The sequence below is a fragment of the Palaemon carinicauda genome, chromosome 41 (genome assembly GCF_036898095.1).
Source record: "Palaemon carinicauda isolate YSFRI2023 chromosome 41, ASM3689809v2, whole genome shotgun sequence".
In the NCBI taxonomy this organism is placed as follows: domain Eukaryota; kingdom Metazoa; phylum Arthropoda; class Malacostraca; order Decapoda; family Palaemonidae; genus Palaemon; species Palaemon carinicauda.
In genome coordinates, this window is record NC_090765.1 from 41,975,770 (window position 1) to 41,999,769 (window position 24,000).

At 31.9% G+C, this 24,000-nt stretch overlaps 1 long non-coding RNA gene across 1 annotated transcript in view; it reads right to left on the bottom strand.

The window, feature by feature from the left end:
* Positions 1-24,000, bottom strand: part of LOC137632539 (uncharacterized) — a 288,390-nt gene that overhangs the window by 55,597 nt on the left and 208,793 nt on the right. The window lies entirely within an intron of this gene.

A 24,000-nucleotide genomic window follows, 5' to 3' on the forward strand; every position in this document is an offset into this window, starting at 1 on the left:
TATATATATATATATATATATATATATATATATATATATACAGTATATATATATATATATATATATATATATATATATATATATATATATATATATATATGTATATATATATATATATATATATATATATATATATACTGTATATACTTAGTAATATTGGGTTTTCTTACATATGACTTGAGACGTTAACCATAAAAGGACAGAAAATAATGACATAGGTACTCCAAAAGAAGAAGAATCAGGACAAGTCTGCAAGAGTTAGCAAAGAGTCCTGAATCAAAGGAGGAAAACGTATATTAACAAACAATAAATCACGAAAGCTTTTATAACTATTCATATAATGAGGACAAGTAACCTGAAAGTACATGAGAATATCAACATTCTTTGGGCTATATACAGTATACCTTATTTCATGCAGAGATACCTATTTAAGAAAATTCCTTGTTTTTAACAGGACTTTAGATTGTTTCCGTTTATAGCATAGATATATATATATATATATATATATATATATATATATATATATATATATATATATATATATATATGTGTGTGTGTGTGTGTGTGTGTGTGTGTGTGTTTGTGTTACAGGCAAACTGTGTAACCAGGCATTTCACGAAATGCCTAAAAATTTTAGGCATTTCGTGAAATGACCGATTAACTTGGGGATTTCGCGAAATGCCTAAATTTTCCACGCATTGCGCGAAATGACTAAAATTTAGTAGTTCTTATTACACACTTTGCCTAATGGAATTCAGGCAAACTGTGTATTTCTGGTATTTGTTTACAAACACCACTTTTATGAGGTTTTAAATATATATGGGTGTTGACACGGATTCTTATACACAAAGTTAGTTTTTAATATTTATATTATAATTAGTATTGATTTATGTATATCTGGTATACATTTCCATATAATTTTCACATATTTCATTTCCATATAAATGGTAGCCAGAGTTGTTTCAAGCACAGGTGTTCAATTTAAATTTAACTACTTGAGAAATTAATTCAGGTTTGTTTGAAATGGCCCTTTGCTTTGATTTCTTTTAATTATGTGAGCAGGTAATTTAATCATTTTGATTTCTTTTAACCATGTGAGCCGGCAATTCAACAAGTACCCTGATCAATATAAGCATTTTTAGATAATAGTTTGAGAAAATTAGTAATGTAGATTTAACTAAAACTAATATCATACTCTAAATATGCAAACATCTCAAGGGAGGTTGTCGACCTGGTCAAGTCCTACTGCATTACCTGCCAAGAAAAGACATAAAGAACCAAGACAAAGGGAGTTGTGGCTCGGCCCATACTTACTTAAGATTTTAATTCTTGCTTCCAAGACGATTTAATTGACATGTAGTCAACTCCACAAGCCCAACACAAGTGGATTATTGTGTACCAGTGCCGTCTGACCAAGTTTGTTATCCTGCGCCCACTCACATCCAAGAGAGTAGCTAAGGTTGCTTTTTAGCTTTTGGGTATCTTCTTATTGATTGATGATCCATGCATCTTACAATCAGATAATGGATCTGAGTTCACTGCCTAGTTGGTTCGAGAGATGAAGAATCTCTGCCCGTATTTTGTGCATGGCAAGCCCCTAGAGAGTCACAGAGTCAAGGTTCAGTTGATCGGGCCAACTCAAACATCAAAGATATGCTGGCTGCTTGGCTCTCTGACAACACCCGAGATTAGTCCTTAGGCCTTCGTTTTGTTCAGAACCAGAACTCATCATACCATTAAGGGATCAAGAGTACCCCGTATGCTACTTTGCTTGGAGAGAATCCAAAAGATGGACTCTCTTCCACTAGCTTTCTTCAGGAGGTCATTGACTGCTTAGAGACAGAAGATGATCTTGCAGCACTAGGAGCCAAGCCTCTTATTGATCCAACTGACGAGCGACTCGAGGCCTCTGAGCCAGTCATCATCACCACCAAGCCATCCTAGCCCCTTAATGAGCCAGTCAGCATTTTCCCCTAGCCACCCAGGTCCACTTATTTCAGTACCGCATATTGCATCAAGACAACAAGAAATTTCAAAGAACTGCAAGAGGACCAGAAAGGGTAAAGTGTGCCAAGCCGAACGTATGGTTAAATGTCGTAGGATCGACTTAAAAACCGGGGAAATAGGGGACAATGTCGCTGTCCCAGCTCCACATGTTGACTGGGGAAGGGAGGATCCAAGAAATCTTCTAGGAATCAACATGGAAGGAAATGAAAATAACTTATAAACTATTGGGGTAAAGTCAGTGATACTAAGGACTAAATTCACTAGGTTTGAATTCAACTTGTGCCCCCAACGATTGTTGATGAAATCAACCAAGAACTGCAAGTATCTCTTTGTGAGGCACTGAAGAAAGACCCTTCTGTCTAATTGTACATTTAATGAAAGAAGAAACAATATATGGTTTTAAAAGATATGTTGTTACAGAATTGTTGCTACTAAAATACCCTAGAAATATACAATATACCGGCAAATATATACTATTTAATTTAAAATCCTGCCCTTGTACATAAAAAAAGAAAAGCATTGCTACTAAAATGCCCTAAGCATATACTACATACAAGCAAATTTACACTATTGACCTAAAATTCATATGAACTAGTCATTTCACGAAATCCCTGGGCTATAAAACCAATCATTTCGTGTAATGCCTGGAAATTTTAGTCATTTTGCGAAATCCCTAAGTGAATCAGTCATTTCAAGAAATGCCTAAAATATTTAGGCATTTTGCAAAATGCCTGGTTACACAGTTTGCCTGTAACATATATAACCTGAAAATTTAAATTTGCGTAAAAATATATTTCTCGTTTAACAAAAAAGAAGTGATGAATTTCAAAAAAAATTGTTTAGAAGCAATTAAATTTACAATATCTGCAGCAAAGAGTTGAGCCGTAAGAAATTCCTATGCAAGAAGTCACTAACTATTCTGATTTCCGACTCATAAGTGATAAATTTTTCAGTTTTCTGAATATTTTTATAATCCCTCTAAAAATCATCGAATTTTACATAAAATTCCAGTCAAGTATCTCAATAAATTATATGTAACGATTTTCTTAAACTACTGTTTTTCTGCCCCATTTAATTTTCTTCATTTCTCATAAATAACCAATTCTTTTTTAACCTTTTATTTTGTACTAGGGTACGCTCCCTAATAAGGCCTTTGACCTTGAATCCATCTCGTTTTCCAACTGGACTTGCAGAGGAACAATGAAAATATGGTGAAAGACAAACTAATAAGACTTCAGTTAAAACTATTGGAAGAGCTACAGAGGAGTTGAATAAAAGGTAATGAACAAAAGGAGAAAAGGTTGAGTAAAACATCCAATTCAAGGGAAAACCAAAGACAAGATCTGGGTCAGTCAGGTATCATAAGGATGATGGCAAAAAAAAAGATGGGCTGATTATCATAAACATCTTTTAAGCATAAAAAATGAAAGAGTGGGAGGGTGGAGAACTCGGCCATGGAGATACAAGCTACAGTATAAAATTACAGAAAGGTTATTATGTAGAAGCGCAAACACTCATTCTATCAGAAGTGTAAATTGAAGTTTTGAAGACATTTGGTAAAGAGGGGAATGAACGTTAATGGCAATACGGGAAGAGGAAGCAATGCCAAATGACTGGGTAGAAAGTATGATAGTAAATGTGTATAAAAATAAGGGAGATTGTAAGAAGCGTGGTTAACATATAAGAATCAGATTAACAGAATACTTGTTTAAGGGGTAAAAAAAAAAAAAAAAAAAAAAACTTGATCGATTAGGAGCAATTGTGAAGATTGGTGAACAATAGAACGTTAACTTTAAATGGAGAGGTACTACTAGTGATTGTAGAAATTACAGGAAAAGAGGTTGAAGGGTAATCGAAAGCACTTCTGTGCATTTTCACACTTAGGATTGCATTTGATAGTAATGTAAAGGAGGTAGCGTTTCAAGAAAGAACGTATGAAACAAATTTGCTGAGATAGTAATAACAGCTTCCGGAAATAGAGAAATTATTAAAATTCGTGCTACCTTACATCTAAGACTAACACTTAGGCGTTTTCTGTTTGTACTGTGAAATGTGTAATGATCTGGTACTAATGCAGAGCCTGGAAGAGAAATGAACAGACGGGAAATGGAGTAACAGGAAATCTGTTGAATGAGGTACTATGAAGGGAGGGGACGGAAAGTAAGTATTCCCCCAGGACATATAATCGAAAACAAAAGAAAGATAAGTATGGGATGGTGAGCTTTTAGTAAAAGAAGTGAGATTTTGAAAAGTAAATGCCTTTTCTCTAAAAAGAAAAGTATTTAATCAAATGGTCCTACCAGTATTAACTGTTACCCATCGGAAACTTGGAGCCTTACTAAAGCCTTGGAACATAACCTAAATACAACTCAAAGATCTATGGAAATATTAATGATAGGAATAACACCAAGAGACAGAAAAAAAAAACATGGATACGAGAGCAAACTAAATTAGGGGATATTCTAACATTTAAGAAAAATGAATGGACATGGGCAGGACATATCAGAATGAGAGATAATAGATAAACATTAACAATAACAGAATGGGTCCCTATAGATTGCAATAGAAGCAGGGGAAGGAAGAAAAGACGATGGATTGACGAACTAAGAAAAAGTGTGTGTATAAACTGGCATAAAAAAGCCATATACAGATGGGAGAGGAATATATATATATATATATATATATATATATATATATATATATATATATATATATTATATATATATATATATATATATATATATATATATATATATACCAAAGAAGGACTTTGGCAACACGCTTATTGCAAGCCATCACAGACATCGAATCTAAACTTCGGAATCTGTTTATGGTACTGCAAAGACTCCTTCTGAGTACGACACAGATCCCCGTATCCCCGAGGCAAAGGGCCACCAGGTCACGTCATAAAGAACATTAATCACTTGAGCTGGGCACCTGGTAGATCAGAATTAAAGGCTTTGCTAAAACATGCTACCCAAAGTAAAAACGGCAAATCATTCTATTTCCCGTTTTTTTTTTTTTTTTTTTTTTTTTTTGCTAGCTAAGTTCTTGCACAACCCGTAGGATATACATGCATGTGTAGTCATATAAACATAAAATATGTACGCATATGGATAAATTAAAAATGTACACATACTAAGAAATTCCAATTTACTATATAACCTACTTCATGTGGTAAAGACTAGTTTTACTGTCTTTTAGATAAAATATATATCAACTTGATGTATGCATCATTATGTATACGTCGTATCTTTCTTTGGATTCTGACCAATGCATTATAACAGCCACCAACTTATGCATCCGTAAAAATATCAAACACTCTTCGGCAACTAGGAACAATCTCTAGAGGGGTAATGAACCTGCATTTGCACAGTAGTTGAAGAAGTCCACTGAGATGCCCAGAGCTGTTCCGAAGGATGAAGGATGGGTTACATGGAGCAGAACCTTCACTAATTGTTTGCCAAGTGGCGTCCCACAGGGCACGCACGCGGTAGCCCTACTGTTGCTGCTGGAACCACCACCGAAGTTCTTGACTGCTGATCCAGTCTGCCATTTTTTAAAATGCTTTTTCTAATCGTAAATAATTGTTTAAATCATTAATCATTTGATATGGATTAGCAGAGGCCATTAAGATCAGTAACCCTTTTTTTCTTACCGTGCAATATGCATATGTTGATTTGAAGCAGACGCATTGTAGCCATTTTTTATACCAAATATAATGTGGACGGTTGAATTTGTTAATGGTATCCGTATATGGAAATACGATCTTAAGGACAAGTTTAGAAAAACTTGGAAAGATCAATCAATGTTACAAAACTAGAGGTTGAAAGGTAGTTAATATTCATTAGATATTTCGATAACATCAAGAGGGGTACTTCTTTTCTGTAAAATGTCCTTAGGGAAACTGAAATTCCAGAGTTATTAAAAGTATTCACTGGTATTAGTAACAAGTTAATACAGCGTCTTTAAATGTTCCGACGAACTATCATTTTGATCCCTCAAAGTAAAGACAATAATAATTCTAATTATTTCTTACTAGTGCTAAATATATGCTATAAGATAGGCATATGTTTACACTGATGATAAAACTTTACTATATAAAAGGTTTTTGCAAATAAACTTCTGGAGACTTTTGAATTAAGACGTTCACGTCAACAAGTCATTAAAAATGAGCAAAATTATTACTACTTTTTACGTACATCAAAAAGAACAAGATTAGCTAGCTTTCAAAATGATCGAGAAAAATATAATTGTTAGTGAATAAAGCTCCCCAAGAGTCCTCAGAGTTTAAAAAAAAGCCTAAATATTTGAGTGAAGCCAAAATAAACAACATTCGACAATCCTCTTGAAAGAGTGATTGAGCTTTCAAAATGGAAGAAGACATTGGAGGATTATCTCGGATTATGATGACAGAAGAGGACTTACTGCCATGCTGGAATTATGAAGATGCTAAGATTTGCGAAGTTAAGAGTAGACGCAAGCCGAATGGAAAATGAAGAACATCAAAAAGCATGTGAAAATTAAGGACTAAAGTCATCCGCGTTAAGAAATACAACATGGTGAATTAGAAGGAATGCAGGATAGTACTAGAACAGCAGACCTCCGCCACGGTAAATTACTTCTCTAAGCCAGAGTGCCTTTCCCAGAATCAATTTATCATTTCCAGCTCTTTACGCAACAATTTAATATCCCTGAAGTTTCATTAATTTACGACTAAAATTATAGCCGTGTGGTTGATGACCGGAATTTGACCTTTTGCTTGACCCTACCTTTGGACTCAACCTCGACCTTCGACCTTAACATGTATTAACTGGCGTGGATTTTCACACACACAAATATGAACCTAGTTTGAAGTTTCTGTGACAACAATGAACTTATGGCTAATTAAGTAAATTGAACATTTTGGTTGACCGTGACCTTGACCTTAACCTCCCAAAATTTAATCAATTCCAGCTTTTTACATAACAGATAATCCCTGTAAGTTTCACTACTATACGATTAAAATTGTGGCCAGGAAGTTGTTAACAAACAAACACACAAACAGGGGCGTAAACATAACCTTCCAATTTCGTTGGCGGAGGTAATAACAAAATGCTGACAATAATTAACACAAATTAAAGGAGATGAATACCAGTGATAGTAGAAAGGAGAAAGCAGGAATGGCGAATAAAATTATAATAAAGGTAGGAATGCAGAAGAACCTTTAGGAAAAATAAGATAATGATAAGAAAGAACAAAAGATAATCTGGAGACAAGGAATAGCATTGCGGCTAATATAATAATAATAATAATAATAATAATAATAATAATAATAATAATAATAATAATAATAATAATAATAATAATAATAATAATAATATGTAATTAAAGTTTACTTCAAAATTTAAAAGCATGCACTCAAATTTCTTACAAACACAGGCATAGTGTGCAATTTTGGAAGAATCAAAAAACAAAATTAAAAAGGTTAAATATAAAAGGAAAACTTAACTGAGAAAAGATTATAAAATTCAATAATAACAAATGAAAACTTGAGGCTTAAAAAATTAGGTAATATAAGAAATAAAAAATACTGGGAAAAGGAAGACAAATGAAGGAAGAACTAGGAGAAAAACTACCAAAGAAAAAGAACTGAAAATATATCGATAGTTTTACCTCTTTGAGAGGAATAAAATCTTGAATATTTAAGAACCCAAACCTAATATTCTTCCCGCCAGCTTCTTTCCATTTTTCCTTCCTTGCTATTGTGTGACCCCCCGCCAGGTTGAGTTGGAAGGGTCAATATCGTACGTCGGGTTGACGAGATCACGCATCGTTCAAGTAAGGTAGATTAATTGCTCCCAATCCTGAGGTCATCGAAGCCTTGGGCGAAGGAGGAGAAAAAAAAGTTCGATTTGCATTTGGCAGTTCAGCAAAAGACTCTCCGTCTTCCTGATTTGGACTGGACTTACAAAAAGATATACTCACTCTCTCTCTCTCTCTCTCTCTCTCTCTCTCCTCTCTCTCTCTCTCTCTCTCTCTCTCTCTCTCTCTCTCCATACAAAACACATATATATACATACATACACAAAATATTTTTCAAGTAGTTTATTTATTTCTTTAATTTCCTTTCCTCACTAGGCTATAGCATGCAGCTTTTCCACCTAGTATTGTAACTTGGCTAGCGATATATATATATATATATATATATATATATATATATATATATATATATATATATATATATATATATATATATATATATATTTATATATATATATATATATATATATATATATATATATATATATATATATATATATATATCGCATCCTACACCTATTGACGCAAAGGGCCTCAGTTAGATTTAGCCAGTCGTCTCTATCTTGAGCTTTTTAATCTAGACTTCTCCATTCATCATTATCTCTTCAGCAATTTCACTAAAAATATTTATAGGGTTCGCTCTATACATATACAAACACATAGCGCTTAAAAATTCTCTCTCTCTCTCTCTCTCTCTCTCTCTCTCTCTCTCTCTCTCCTCTCTCTCTCTCTCTCTCCTCTCTCTCTCTCTCTCAATAACATGCTGCGATGAACTTGATCGGATCTTTTATTAACACCATACAAACCTGGCAAGTATTTATAAAAATGTCCAAATCTCTCAAATACACTTAAAAGATGGACAACTTAAAGAGCGAACGGCAGAGAGTGAGAATGAAAGCGCCAGTTTGCCCTGTTATCACAAAACAACAATGTCAGATTTATGTAAATGTCGATTATTCCCTTCCATTAGTACTTGCCAACGGGAGTATAAAACACAACGCCCGTTTCAACCTCAACTGATAAGTAAAAAGGGAAAATGCTGGATTACAATAATTCTATAATTCTATAATTTTTGGTGTATCATATATATATATATATATATATATATATATATATATATATATTATATATATATATATATATATATAAATATATATATATATATATTATATATATATATATATATATATATATATATATATATATATATATATATATATATATATATATATATATATATATATATATATATAAACGGAAAATATAAAAAATAGGAACAGATAAATTTATCTTTTCTCTGAATTATCGATAAAAAAAATTTAGTAAGAGAGAAATCTATTCATTTACTTATGAAATATTAACTATATACCTAAAGTAAACATAAGTCTTTTGCAAAAAAATCCAATACACTAACACTGCTAAAGTAATTAATAATCAATTTTATTTCTTTTCTATAAAACCTGGAAAACTTATAATAAAAAAAAAAAACAATATCTTGAATATTTCACCACCTCCTATGTAAGGATGGTGCTAAAATACGTGTAAATTCATGGCCAATTATCATTTTTATGCACGATATGGTGGTTAGAATAAAAAGGGCTCCTTTGTAATTAGATGTTATCAACCTTAAACTGGGTCTCTTGTCCATTATGTAAATAAGGAGCCTTCTCACTCCATCCCACCAACAGACAAGATACAAAAAAATAACAATAAACAAAAACTTCTTACATTTATGGAAAGTTGAAATAAACAAAAACAGTAGCATCTTTTCCCCCCTTCTTCTCCTACAGCGATTATTGAAATCAGTCGATTTCCTGAGTGACTTTAAATAACTTTACACTAAAATCCAATCGCAGATCCGATCACCTGATAAGATAAGGAAATTGTTTTGATAAGATCGTGCCTGAAGATGTGTTTGCTTATAAGGAAGTACGAATAAACAAATTGAGGTTTGTCTGAAGTTCTGTTAGACTTGGGCTCTCTGGGCGTCTAGCCGTTTCGTGAAATTGCTCGAAATTAGTCTGGCATTTACTCAAGCATGAGAAATGAATACACTTTGATGTTATCTTAAGATAACAATGATAAGCTATAAGGATACTTGAGAGCCAGAGAAAAATACAGGACAACATAGATTTATGGAAACTATTACTAAGTAACTACATGGAACTGACCATACATATATACTGATGATGGGCTATAAGGCAAAAAGGATGCTTTGCTTAAAAAAAATCTTATACGCGGCATAGTAGAAGTTAATTACTCTGCTAAAATTATATCACTGTTAACATCGAAACATACAGACAAATAATAATAGTCGAAATAGTCTAGTCAAAATAGGAAAACGAATAATATCCTGGATTTTGCAGAGGGGGCTTTCACTGCGCTTGAAACTAAAATGTAAACATCAGATATTGTCCGGAATATATTATTCGTCACAACATAAGAATCTGAACCTACAGGTTTGAAATTATAAACAAATATCAACAAATTAAAATATGAAAAAACATATATAATGTGTTTGTGTGACTGTATGTGTGTACGCTCGCACAAAATGAATGTAAATGCGGATTCAAACCGTAAATGATGAGGAAAAATCACCCGAAGTTACATTATAAACTTTGCGATACGATTTGGCAAACATTTTCCATTAGTCTCTCAGCACATGCCTCATTAAAGGACCCTTTAACTTGAAGCTTCATTAAAACTGCAAAGCTGTGTGGTTTACATTCGCTGTGAATGACTAGAGAAAAACTCATGCAATATTTCAAGAATTCGGTAAATCCTCCTCCGAAATAAATGGCAACTATGCAGTCAGTATAACTTTCCTCTATACGAAAAATTTCTCACACACTACTAAGCTAATAATTTCCAGGAACTAGTTTCAAATATCAGAGCGATTAGAATAAAGCCAAATAATTGTCCGTTATATCTTAAACAATATTGACTCTTTTAACTCTACCCTTCCATCAAATGAATGAGAGAATATTTGACAGGTATTAAACGTATTACTGATTCAATAACCATAGATGGACATGGAACTAACAGGCAATTTCTTTACGGGCAACTGTTTTTGTATAATACTAAAAACATTCAATTTCTAAACTTCGGTTAGTATTCGTAATTTTAGCTACATAAACAATAATTATTTATAAAGCTCGTACAGAATCACTGATAACTTAATGGCTAATACAGCATATCAATAAACAATACCTTGACATCCAATCAACGAGGAAGTTTTATGCACAATCTCTGGAAGCACCTGTCTTCATTGGTGGAAGAAAAGCGGCCTTATAGATCAGGAGTAAAACGTTTGAGAAGTAAAACGTTCAATCTCCACATCGAAACCAGTCTGTACCTAAGACTTAAAAGGAAGTAATATCAATTCCTAACTTGCAAGTTCTTGGTCAAACAAATTTGTCGGGTAAAGAAACGAATGCCTAAACGTAGTGAAGGTAAATAGCTTGATGATAACTTGGCGTTTTATGGAAGAACGTTATGTGCATCTCGATCCATCCCCTCCATCTTTTCAAATATCAATATGATTTATTTAAATTTGTAACCTATTTTCGGACATATACATACATACATACATATATATATATATATATATATATATATATATATATATATATATATATATATATATATACATACATACATACATATATACATATATATATATATATATATATATATATATATATATATATATATATATATACAAACATATATATATATATATATATATATATATATATATATATATATATATATATATATATATATATATATATATATATACAGTATATATATACGCACACATACCCTTTCTGAGTAGGGATACTTTAACGTGCTGAAAGGATTTGTGTATCACCATGATCAGCAAAGCTGTACTAGTCAGGGCCACCCATACTAGACTGATTTTACATGAGCGATCATACTAAAATCTCCCACCATCACCAATCCGCAGTGGCCAGTGCGGTGATGAAAATTGGCTAAACACCAGACATGAAAAAGGACATGTCTGAGGCCCTTATTCTGTAGTGGACTAGAAACGGCTGCATTATTCTTGTGTGTGTATATTATATATATATATATATATATATATATATATATATATATATATATATATATATATATGTATACACACACACACATATATATATATATAAATATATATATATATATATATATATATATATATATATATATATATATATATATATATATATATATATATATAATAAATCCTTTCTAGGTGGGGATACCTTAACGTGGTGAAAGAGTTTGTGTGACGCCATGATCAGCAAAGCTATATTAGTCAAGGCCAGCCAAACTAGATTGATTTGCTGTGAGCGATCCTACTAAAGTTTCCCACCGTAACCTATCAGCAGTGATGAAAATTGGCCAAACCCCAGACATGAATAAGAACATGTCTGAGGCCGTTGTCTTGCAGTGGACTAGAAACGGCTGAATTTGTTGTTGTATACATACATACATACATATATATACAGTATATATATATATATATATATATATATATATATATATATATATATATATATATATATATATACACTAACACATCTATCTATCTATCGATCAATCTATATACATGAGGTAGAAATTTATTTCTATTTGAACACGATGATGTGTCGATATTTATCCATATGTATATATATATATATATATATATATATATATATATATATATATATATATATATATATATATACACAGTATATATATATATATATATATATATATATATATATATATATATATATATATATATATATATATATATATATATATATATATATATATACGCACTAACACATCTATCTGTATATAACCATATTAATATATTCACAAATCCCAAGTAAGGTAGGTTTAGTAATCTATTTCTATAACTATTAATTATGGCTCTCAAGATAGTGTTGCTATAATGCCTGCCATGCTACCAGATCACATACCAACTATGTGGATATTAACAATATTTAGGGTACTCAATTCTGTAACCATGTCTTTCTGTCTGCTGTATAGCTACCATTTTTTTATTGCGAGTGCTAAAACATTCTCTTTAAAGATACCGGTCTACCGTTTCCTTTGGGTTTGCGCACCACGCTTCTTCCCTTCATCTTCTGTTCCCCTTTACCTTCTGGCATTAAGTTCCGATTACTCAGTAAAGGGGAGAGGAACGGAAATTAGGCATTTTTCTAGGGGGTGGGGGTGGTGGTTGTTTTGTCCAAGGAAACTAATCTATTACAACAGTTTATAAAATTTATTATCGCTCATTAATGAAATAAATATCAAAGTATGAGCTAGCTATCTGTGATATAAGTTTCATTGGGGCAAAAGCAGAAGTTTTCCACTGTTAAGTACATCTAACGGATAAAATTTTGTGTAATAGATCTTGTATATATCAGGTGTCCCAGATTCAACATGACTCAACGACCACACCGAGTCTTACCAGTTTCATCCGGAAAAACAATACATAACCATCAACTGAATATTTATGGTTTTAAGGAAATATTCACATAAATTCATGTCTAAATAGGCATGCAATTATTGCATGTATGTACATTTGTAGAATATATAAATTCACTTTTGATGGCATTTTTGTACTATGAAAAAGCCTTTGATAGTGTGCACTGGCCAATTTTGTGGAGAGTCCTGGGTTATTATGAAGCTCCTTTCAAATACATAAATTCAATTAAGTATGTTCATGAGCATAGCAAATGCAAAGTTAATGTTAGTGGAGTCCCACCAAATGAATTTCCAGTGAACAGTGGAGTATTCCAAGGGAAGGTGTTTCCACCCATGTTGTTTATCCTCCTAATGGATTTTGTAATGCATAGAACAGTTGGGGATGGTGGAGAAGGATTGGAAACAGGAAATTAGTTAACCTGGAGTATGTTGATGACGCAGTCCTTATTAGCAAAACACAACATGGATTGCAAAGCTTGCTTACCAAAATGCATGAGAACGGAATATGCAATTGAAGATGAAATATCATTGAAAGGAGAAAGGATTAATGAGGTAGAATCATTTAAATGTTTAGGAAATATGATCTCTAAAACAAGGATCTTTAGAATTCGAGTTTAATGAAAGATTGAAAAACCAAATCAGACAATGGCTAGGTTAAGTAAAATTTGGAAATCAAATCCCTGAAATTACGTATGGTCATTAATCGTGGTATAATAATGAAACCATATCAAACAGATTTGGTAGATTAGAGAACAAAGCCCTCACAAGAATATTGGGAGTTAAATGACCGGACAGGATTAGAAATGAAACTATAAGAGAGATTACTCGAGTGCCATATGTGGATGAAATCATGGTAAGGGGTAGATGGAGATGGTTTGGGCAAGCTCTCCGCACTCCCCAAGAAAGATTAGTTCACCAAACTTTCAACTGGCCTCCACAAGGCACTAGAAGAGTTGAAAGACCCAGGCCTACATGGCTGAGGACTATGAAGAGTGAAGTAAGAGATAATGAATGGAGAAGTATTGATTTAAAAGCTCAATATAGAGACGACTGGCGAAATCTAATTGAGGCCCTTTGCACCAATAGGAGTGGGAGACGATGATGATGACATGCATTAATACCTTTTAATATGGATAGCATATATGAAGGGATAATTTTTAAGTAACCTGGCCGTGCAGAAATAATGAATGGAATGATAACAGGTTATTGAATTGAGTATGCAACTCCAAAGACATTCGCAGTGGTAGGAAAGAAAGACCTAGAAATAGTTGAATTGAAGCATATTAGATACAGGGCAAGTGGTGCAATATGTGCAAGGGGGGTTTGACCAACAGTTATGAGTCTTTTGTATATTTGTATGAAGGGACCGATGTTGAACTTTTTTTTTTTTTTACTTCACAGAGAGTTCCTACACGAATAGAAACATAAAGGATGATTGTATTAGTGACTGCGGTGCTTTTTTTTTTCTTTTTTTTTTGGTGAAGCCAACCTATGTTAAAGGTACACAACCTAACGTTCAAGAATGAACAGCTCTCTATATATATATGTATATATAATATAATATATATATATATAATATATATATATATATATATATATATATATATATATATATATATATATATATATATATATATATATATATATATACATAAATATATATACACACACGTGTGTATACATATATTTTTAAATAAAATGTAAAATAGATATATTAACATGTATATATATTCAAATATATATATATATATATATATATATATATATATATATATATATATATATATATATATATATATATATATATATATATTTATATAATTATATATAAAATCATACAAACACACAACTCGGGCAATTGTGTGTAGGAGTCCTTGTCTATTGGAACATATTTTAAGATGGAAGCTTCAGATAAATCAAACCGGATATTAAGGAACCATTATTTAAACTGTTGTTGCCACAAGACGAATGGCCGCCTGTTAACGACTAAGGATGAATGAATATGCATTAAGTAACAAAGGGAGCTCCTCACTCTTTCCCTTCATCTTTCTCACTCACAAACGCATTAACTCCTGCTTGGATATATATAAATAAATCTATGAATATATATATATATATATATATATATATATATATATATATATATATATATATATATATATTTATATATATACATATATATAATATATATATATATATATATATATATATATACATATATTTATATATATATATATATATATATATATATATATATATATATATATATATATATATATATATTCACACACACAAACACACACACACATATATATATATATATATATATATATATATATATATATATATATATATATATATATGCACATATATACATATAGGGACTCTCTCTCTCTCTCTCTCTCTCTCTCTCTCTCTCTCTCTCTCTCTCTCTCTCTCTCTCTCTCTCTCTCTCTCTCTCTCTCTCTCTTTATATATATGTATATATCAATCTATTTATCTATCTATCTATCTATCTATCTATCTATATATATATATATATATATATATATATATATATATATGTATATATATACATACACATATATATATATAATATATATATATATATATATATACATACACACATATATAATATATATATATATATATATATATATATATATATATATATATATATATATATATATATATATATATATATCAAGATATTTTATATTCTTCACATTCTCCTAGAGTTTATTTATTTCCTTCCCTCACAGGGCTATTTCCCCTGTTTGAGCCCCCGAGTCTGAACCATCCTGCTTTTCCAACTATTAGCTAGTAATAATAGTAACAATAATAACGGCAAGTAAAAAAAAAAAAAAACACAGACAAAAAAAAAAGACAGTATATATTTAATATAAGTAGAATGCATATTAAAAGAACTGATGGGAGAGCAAGATTATTTTCGGCAGGGAAATAAATGCAGAAAAAAGGTTAACAAACAAATGGATATCAGAATAAATAATGCTGCCTAAAGAGATCTCAGTCCCGGCTCGACGAAGAGAAGTATATAAGTATAAGTGATAACGATAATAAATAGGAGATGGTCAATCACATTCCACTGTAAGTAATTTTCTTACTGACTCGCATATCAGATTTTGGATATCATAAGAACCAATGGCAAAGAAAAAATATGTAGGCTAACCTTCCTATCCACTCAAGAAAAGATTTGAGAACAAGTAAAATTCCCGCTAACATTATTTTTCGTCACACAATACCTTCACGATAACGAGAGTTTTAAATCTTTAAAGGGAATTTGGGCGTATACATAAAACGTTTAAAATCATGGATAACCGATTCTTTCTATAGTAGCATATTGCTATCATAAAAAAAAAGCAAATTAGAACTCCGATAGCGAAGATTAACCAGCTACAGTTAACGGACGTATTTCAATGTTTATCCTTTATTCCGATAACGCTATTAAAATTAATCTAGGTAAAAGTTAATGATCAAATTCTGGTGTCGATTCCAACCTAGGTTAAAATATTAGTTTCCTCCTATGATGGAAAAATTCGCGATAATTTGTTAAAAAGTATCCAACAAGAAACAAAAACATCACATTCTTGGTGACAGTACCCATGGACATTAACCATAGCATAGCCCTCGACAACAATAAGCATATTTCATAAGGGGGTTTGAATAATTCAATACTCACGAATAGTGGTAATAAGACCTTCGTTAATCTAAGTGAACAACAGTGACTTGTCATTAGAAAAAACTATTTAAGGGACTTTTCAAAATTAACAATTCTGCCACATCTTCTCCCCATGCCTATAATACGTTTCTTTCCACCGAAAGCTATCTGACAACGAAACGTTTATATTGTGATAATATAAACAATAACAATAAAAGCAACATCTTTTGATATAAAATTCAATTTACATCCAAGTTGGTACCAGAGCGGAAAAGCATATTTCTAACATATATTATGACACCCAGCGTATGATTTCTAGACATCTCTAACCACCATCCACTTAGTATAGAAACAGTAACCGGCCAAGACATGGCTGATACAACCATCATTTTCATTAATAACAATAACAAATGTAAGAAAAATAACTCACAAAACACTACGAGTCAGAAAGGGCCCTTAAAAATCCCAAAGTAACATAGCAATAGTTATCTATTTATTTATTATTATTATTTTTTTTTTTTTTTTTTTTTTGGCAGAGATCGGTGTCACATCCACTACGCCTCCACAATTCACGTTTACTTGGTGAAGATAACACCTAGATCTCTTGATTTGGTGACTTTTTCTCCTAGCAAAAATAGTCAGTCTCCTATTTCCGTTCCTCCATAAGCGAATGTCATTGAATCATTAAAGACAATTCTTATTCTTTTATTATTCTATAAATCTTTCTTCAATTTTGGCATTTACATTAACAAACAGTTTTCGAAGATATCTCAAATCTATCCATATGATAATCTACAGTATAACAGAATCTGTCTTCTTTTGAACTTTATCTAACAACATAAATAATATAAAAACAAGTTCAAACACTGGAATACTTCTTGGAAACCTTTTTTTGCAAACAAGTTCATGCAACCTTGAAGAGAGCCGAGACAAAAACAAAGAATATTTTTGTTCTTCAACGCAAAACTACTTGACTGATTAAAAAGTCTTTGTACCCACAACTGACAAGTCATTCAAGGAAAACTTATCTAAACCACACGGCTACAAAGCAGACGCGTACACTGGGAGGACCACCAAAAGCAGATGGAAGAAGTGAAAAGTAAGTGTTTTATCTATCTCTCTATCGGTACGCAAACGACATACATGTCTATATCTATTGCCTAGTGTATACACATATTTAGATATTTAGTATGTACAGTATATGCATAAATATAAACTTTTATAACAAAATGGTCTCTTTATCAATTTACTTAATTAGTGAATTACTATTTAGTGCGTATACGCATCAACGAAACCCTTATTATGACGACACTGAACCATTTATACAAAGTAAAAGTAATCATCATCATACATCTATATATATATATATATATATATATATATATATATATATATATATATATATATATATATATGTTTGTGTGTATATATATATATGTGTGTATATGTATATATATATATATATATATACATATATATATATATATATATATATATGTATATATATATATATATATATATATATATATATATATATATATATATATATATATATATAAAATATATGAAAATGTAGCACTCAAAAATATGGTTTAGCGAGAGAAAGAGCGGCTGGGGGGTTGGGGGGGTAGGGAGGTAGGGGAGTTGCAAGGAAGGGAGGGTGGGAGGGATGCTTCATTCAATGGGCAGCTGACATATCAGATTGAATTTCCATGTTGCATAGACAAGTAATAGTGAAGACATGACTTCACTTCCTTGACAGGCCCACATATCACTTACAGACACCTGAGAAAGAGAGAGAGAGAGAGAGAGAGAGAGAGAGAGAGAGAGAGAGAGAGAGAGAGAGAGAGAGAGAGAGAGAGATGAGAAAAACAACCAACCTCTAGTCAGAGATGTAGAGATTATCTGTCCAACTCTTGATCCTGATACTTAGAGTTCGACGTTTCCTCACTCCAATATTAACGCCAAGAAGCTTACTTGATGCAAGCTGTGCCCACTCTTACGGCCACGGGTCCAACCTTCCGTGAAAGCTTTATTAGACAGTAAAAGCAAAACTTTCAGCAAACCGCGATGGAGAAATGCATCCTTCCATGATGCCTCTTACACTATAAATGTGTAAATAATGCGCTGTTTGTAAGCCAGTTATTCGATAAGTAAATGTTGCTTTCATGTTCCTTTACAAGCTTGTTTTGCGTGATACGGAAAAATTCTAATCAATTTTGTAAGTTCTGTAGTCAGCGAACATCACAGCATACTACTTCTGAAATAGATGTTCATCTCAAAACCACCACCACCACACCTTCGACAAAGATCAAAGACTGGAAGAAAATTTTCAAAATAATCCTACAAAAACAAGACTACCCAAATTTATTTAAGATAACTTGTATCCCATAACTGATTCTCATAATTCCTATGGATTATATTCCAACGCATAAGAATTCCCTTTAGTCTTCTAATGTTATCAGTTTTGATAGGTTCAGATAATTTCGTTAAATATCCCAATTATTCTTTTGAATAAATATCTTGAAATATTTTCCTCATTTTAATTATTCTGTCAAGTTACTGATGTGTCTCAGAAGTTTGAGCACTGTTAGCGATGCTTAATGAATTTTCTAGGTCTTTCACTTATGAAATGATGTTAAAACAACCGTGATTTCCTCTTTACGGAGTTGCCAATTATCCTTTTTAAGAGAGAGAGAGAGAGAGAGAGAGAGAGAGAGAGAGAGAGAGAGAGAGAGAGAGAGAGAGAGAGAGAGAGAGAGAGAGTACTTTTATTAGGAAACTTAGTCCCAACTCATTGGGCTAACTTCGAGTCTGCTATACTTCATCTATTACTGTCCTAATGTCTATCATTAAATTTCCCCTTCCATTGTTAAATTTCATCATAAATTCCTGATATGATTAAAGAAAGACATTAAACTACCTTCCCAAATTTTAACAAAAGTCAAGATTAAATTTAGAATTAGCTCCGATTAAGCCTTTAAATTGCCATATTATTATTATTACAAGCTGGGCTACAACCCTAGTTTGAAAAGCAAGATGCTATAAGCCCAAAGGCCTCCAACAGGGTAAAATAGCCCAGTGAGGAAAGGAAACAAACTACAAGAGAAGAGTAAACAATCAAAATAAAGTATTTCAAGAACAGTATAAAAATCAAATTAGATCCTTCACATAGAAAAAGGAGATATAAGATAGAACGGAATGCCAGTGGGTACTTCCAAGCAAGAAAACTCTAATCAAAGACAGTGGACGGCTATGGTACAGAGGCTATGACAAAACCCAAGACCAGAGAACAATGGTTTGATTTTGGAGACTTTCTCCTAGATTACCTGCTTACCAAAGTAGCATTAAAACTGGTTAGCCTGTGGTTTGACGTAAAATTCATGGTTTCAGATTTATCACAAACATCAACTGAATTTTTTACATGTAAGGATGAAATGGGGCCTGAAACGGGATACGGTGATTTAATTAGGCACATTAAGAATTTATAATGAATAAATAATGTTGCACTGATGATCGGTCTCATTAAAAACTAAAGTATCAGATAAGGATTTCAATAGTTCTTTACGAAACACTTCGTCTCAACAGCTTTCATGATGTGTAATTTACTTTCATATTTTAAAGTATTTAAGTCGTCATATAAAACGTTTAGGAAGATTACGCAGATTATTAAATTTAATTTCAGAATATATTAGGCTTTTACCTATATTCATGTAGCTTTGTGGAATACTAGTTTATATATATATACATATATATATATATATATATATATATATATATATATATATATATATATATATATATATATATATATATATATAAATTAGTTCACCAAACGTTCAGCTGGGCTCCACAAGACACTAGAAGGGTTGGAAGACCCAGGCCTACATGGCTGAGGACTATGAAGCGCGAAGTGCGAGATGATGAATGGAGAAGTATTGAATAAAATTCTCAGGATAGAGACGACTGGCGAAATCTAACCGAGGCCCTTTGCGTCAATAGGCGTAAGAGGATGATGATGTTATACTAAAGGTGGAAGCAATGCCATCCCTTTCGATGCCACCTGCCCACACACACAAAAAAAGAAGAATTCTGTATCCTACGGTACGTTTCACATAGCTCACCCTGATAATTCTTATTCCAGTCATAGTCGTATATTAGGAATTTTATTATTTTGCAAGATGGAAATCTGACAATGCATTTTATGCCTGGGTCGGTAATAGATGCATACGAACGAGTATAGGGTTAGCCATGCAAGACATTGAAATATAATTCAGATCTTTTGAAAAATGGATAATAATAAAACAAGAAAAATAAATACTTAAATAACACACACACACATTATATATCATATACATATATACTTGCATCCGTATGGTTTCTTTATAAAATATACAAGTTTCAATATCCTAATAAAATGTATACATAGTTACACACACACGCGCACACACACACACAAACATATATACATACATACACACACACACACACACATATATATATATATATATATATATATATATATATATATATATATATATATATATATATATATATATATACCATGTCAATAACCTTTATGGTGAAGCAAAGTATTTATCCAGCAATCGGGCCTTAAAGGAACTCCCACCTTTAGTTTGGGTACCATCAACCTGTCAAAGAATTAACCGATAAATTCGTCACTTACTCCCTGACGAAAAATTATAACTCTGAAGCATTGACTTAATAATTTATGAGCTGTTTAATTAAATTAACATCGTTTCTATTAAGATAAACTTATCTTTTAATTAGTTTTACATAGTTATTGCATTGCAAATGAGGGCGCCTACTCCCTCATTAGTGTATGATCATGTATAAACAAAGTGGCTTCGGTGCACTGAAGATACCATGCAAAGGTGAATATCTCTCTCTCTCTCTCTCTCTCTCTCTCTCTCTCTCTCTCTCTCTCTCTCTCTAATCAATTCAAAATAAGTGACGAGGATTCGCTTATTAAGACTAACTCTTATCTAATTAGATTACGTTGGATAATGGGGTACTGTGAGATATCTCGTGCTTAGCATATAAAGAGGAGTATAATTACCTCAGAAAGTGATTATTATAAATGTCTTCTGCGTGCTGAATTATCTACTGAAGTGGAGATTGAAGTCTCTTTGTAAATTGAGAATAATGTAGGACTGATTGACTGACTCATTTGAAACTTAATTTATTTGGTCTCATAATACAGGTCATTGGCATCGAAATCAAAATTCTTCAATAACTCAAAAAAATAATCAATTGTTTTACACACTTATACATATTATATGCAAAGCAAAATAATAGCACTCATCGACAGTTATTAAATAAAATTATAGATAAAATTCCTAAGAGCTATCTATGTAATCAAATTAAAATCATAAAATCTCAAAGATAAAATTCAAATCATAAAAAATAAGATATTCTATAATGAACTGTAACTCTTTTTATGATATTAATATACCCTTCTTTTTCGATTATATATAAAAAAGCAATTTTCATGGCCATTCCTACATCTCCATAACCCAAAACTGGCGCACTCTACCAGCAAACACGGCGATCAAAGGTACCAAAAAGTCATTACAAAACCACGTGTAAGCGCAGGTTATTTTCTCATCTTCCTGGAATCTTTCAATATTTCCAAAATTGAACCGACTTGGTCATTTCAATCACCTTTTTTCCTTGGACTTTTTCCTAAACCTTTTTTAATATTATTAGGGATAGTGTCCCAATGAGAGAGTGAAATATCTTGTGCGCTTAATAATAATAAAAAAGAAAATATATATATATATATATATATATATATATATATATATATATATATATATATATATATATATATATATATATATATATATATATATATATGAATTGTTAGTCTATCGACCGTCTTATTTCAAACAGAACTTCAATACCAAGCCTCTATGATTTAATTTGGAAAAAATGTACCAAAAACCTTTTTAAAAATTAAGATATTTGGAGTTGAAATCCAAATCTTTGCACACAAAAAAATTACTTGTGAGATATCTTTTGAATTGTTAAAACAGTATAAAGTACTAATTAAGGAAACAACGTATCCAACGGCCGAGACAGAATTAGCAGCGTTAATATATACAGAGCTTCCTGTTGTCTTATAGATTCTAATCATGTTAAACGAGCAATTTACACAATCTAGAATTATGAAATTTTCATAAGAGAATCGACAATAACCTATGGGGCATGACAGAAGTAATGGGACTATTCGGTTTACTTACGAATGACTGACATTAGTTACATGCAAAGGCAATATAAGAGTAAATGGAGGTCCAAGGAACCGATCCAGCTTCAAACCAACAAATTAGGAAAATGGAGCTCCGGAGGTATTATACCATCATACTTCAGTAGTAAATGACCCAAAATGCCGTGTAGCTATCGAGATGCCTGCTTTAACAATGAAATCTAAAGGTAATAGTCAATGGTGAGCAGCATTTGTAAAAATGTTGCTCCCACGTGAAAATTATAAAAAATATATTGGCTTACACACTCTCACCAGTTAGGTCTGATCATTACTCCGTGTAGTATAAGATGATGTCTTTAATAGCTATCCATTGTTACCAAAGATGACATTCAAATTTCATCTACCCATGCGAAATGTAGTACGAGAACTCCTCCTGTTTGTATTCATTGATATAGCTCACCAGACCAATCTTGAACTTGCATACCTTGTAACATGACAGACACGTGAAATACGGATTCGGGGACATCTTATCCGAGGTGCCGTTACTACCTTTTCAAGGCAAGATGCAAACACGCGACCCTGCCCAAGGGAAGTAATTATGTTAAGACTCATTCTCTAGAACATACGGTCGCGAGCAATGGTTTTCAGGTCAGCAAGCGGAATTTTGCATTTCTTTAAGGTTGACTTGGCTTGGAATTTGTATCTCTGATTTGGCCAGCCATATCTTCAGTGGCCATTTTCTAATTGTTCGTATAAATTTGTTTTGGGAGCCATTTATCTTGCATATGGATAG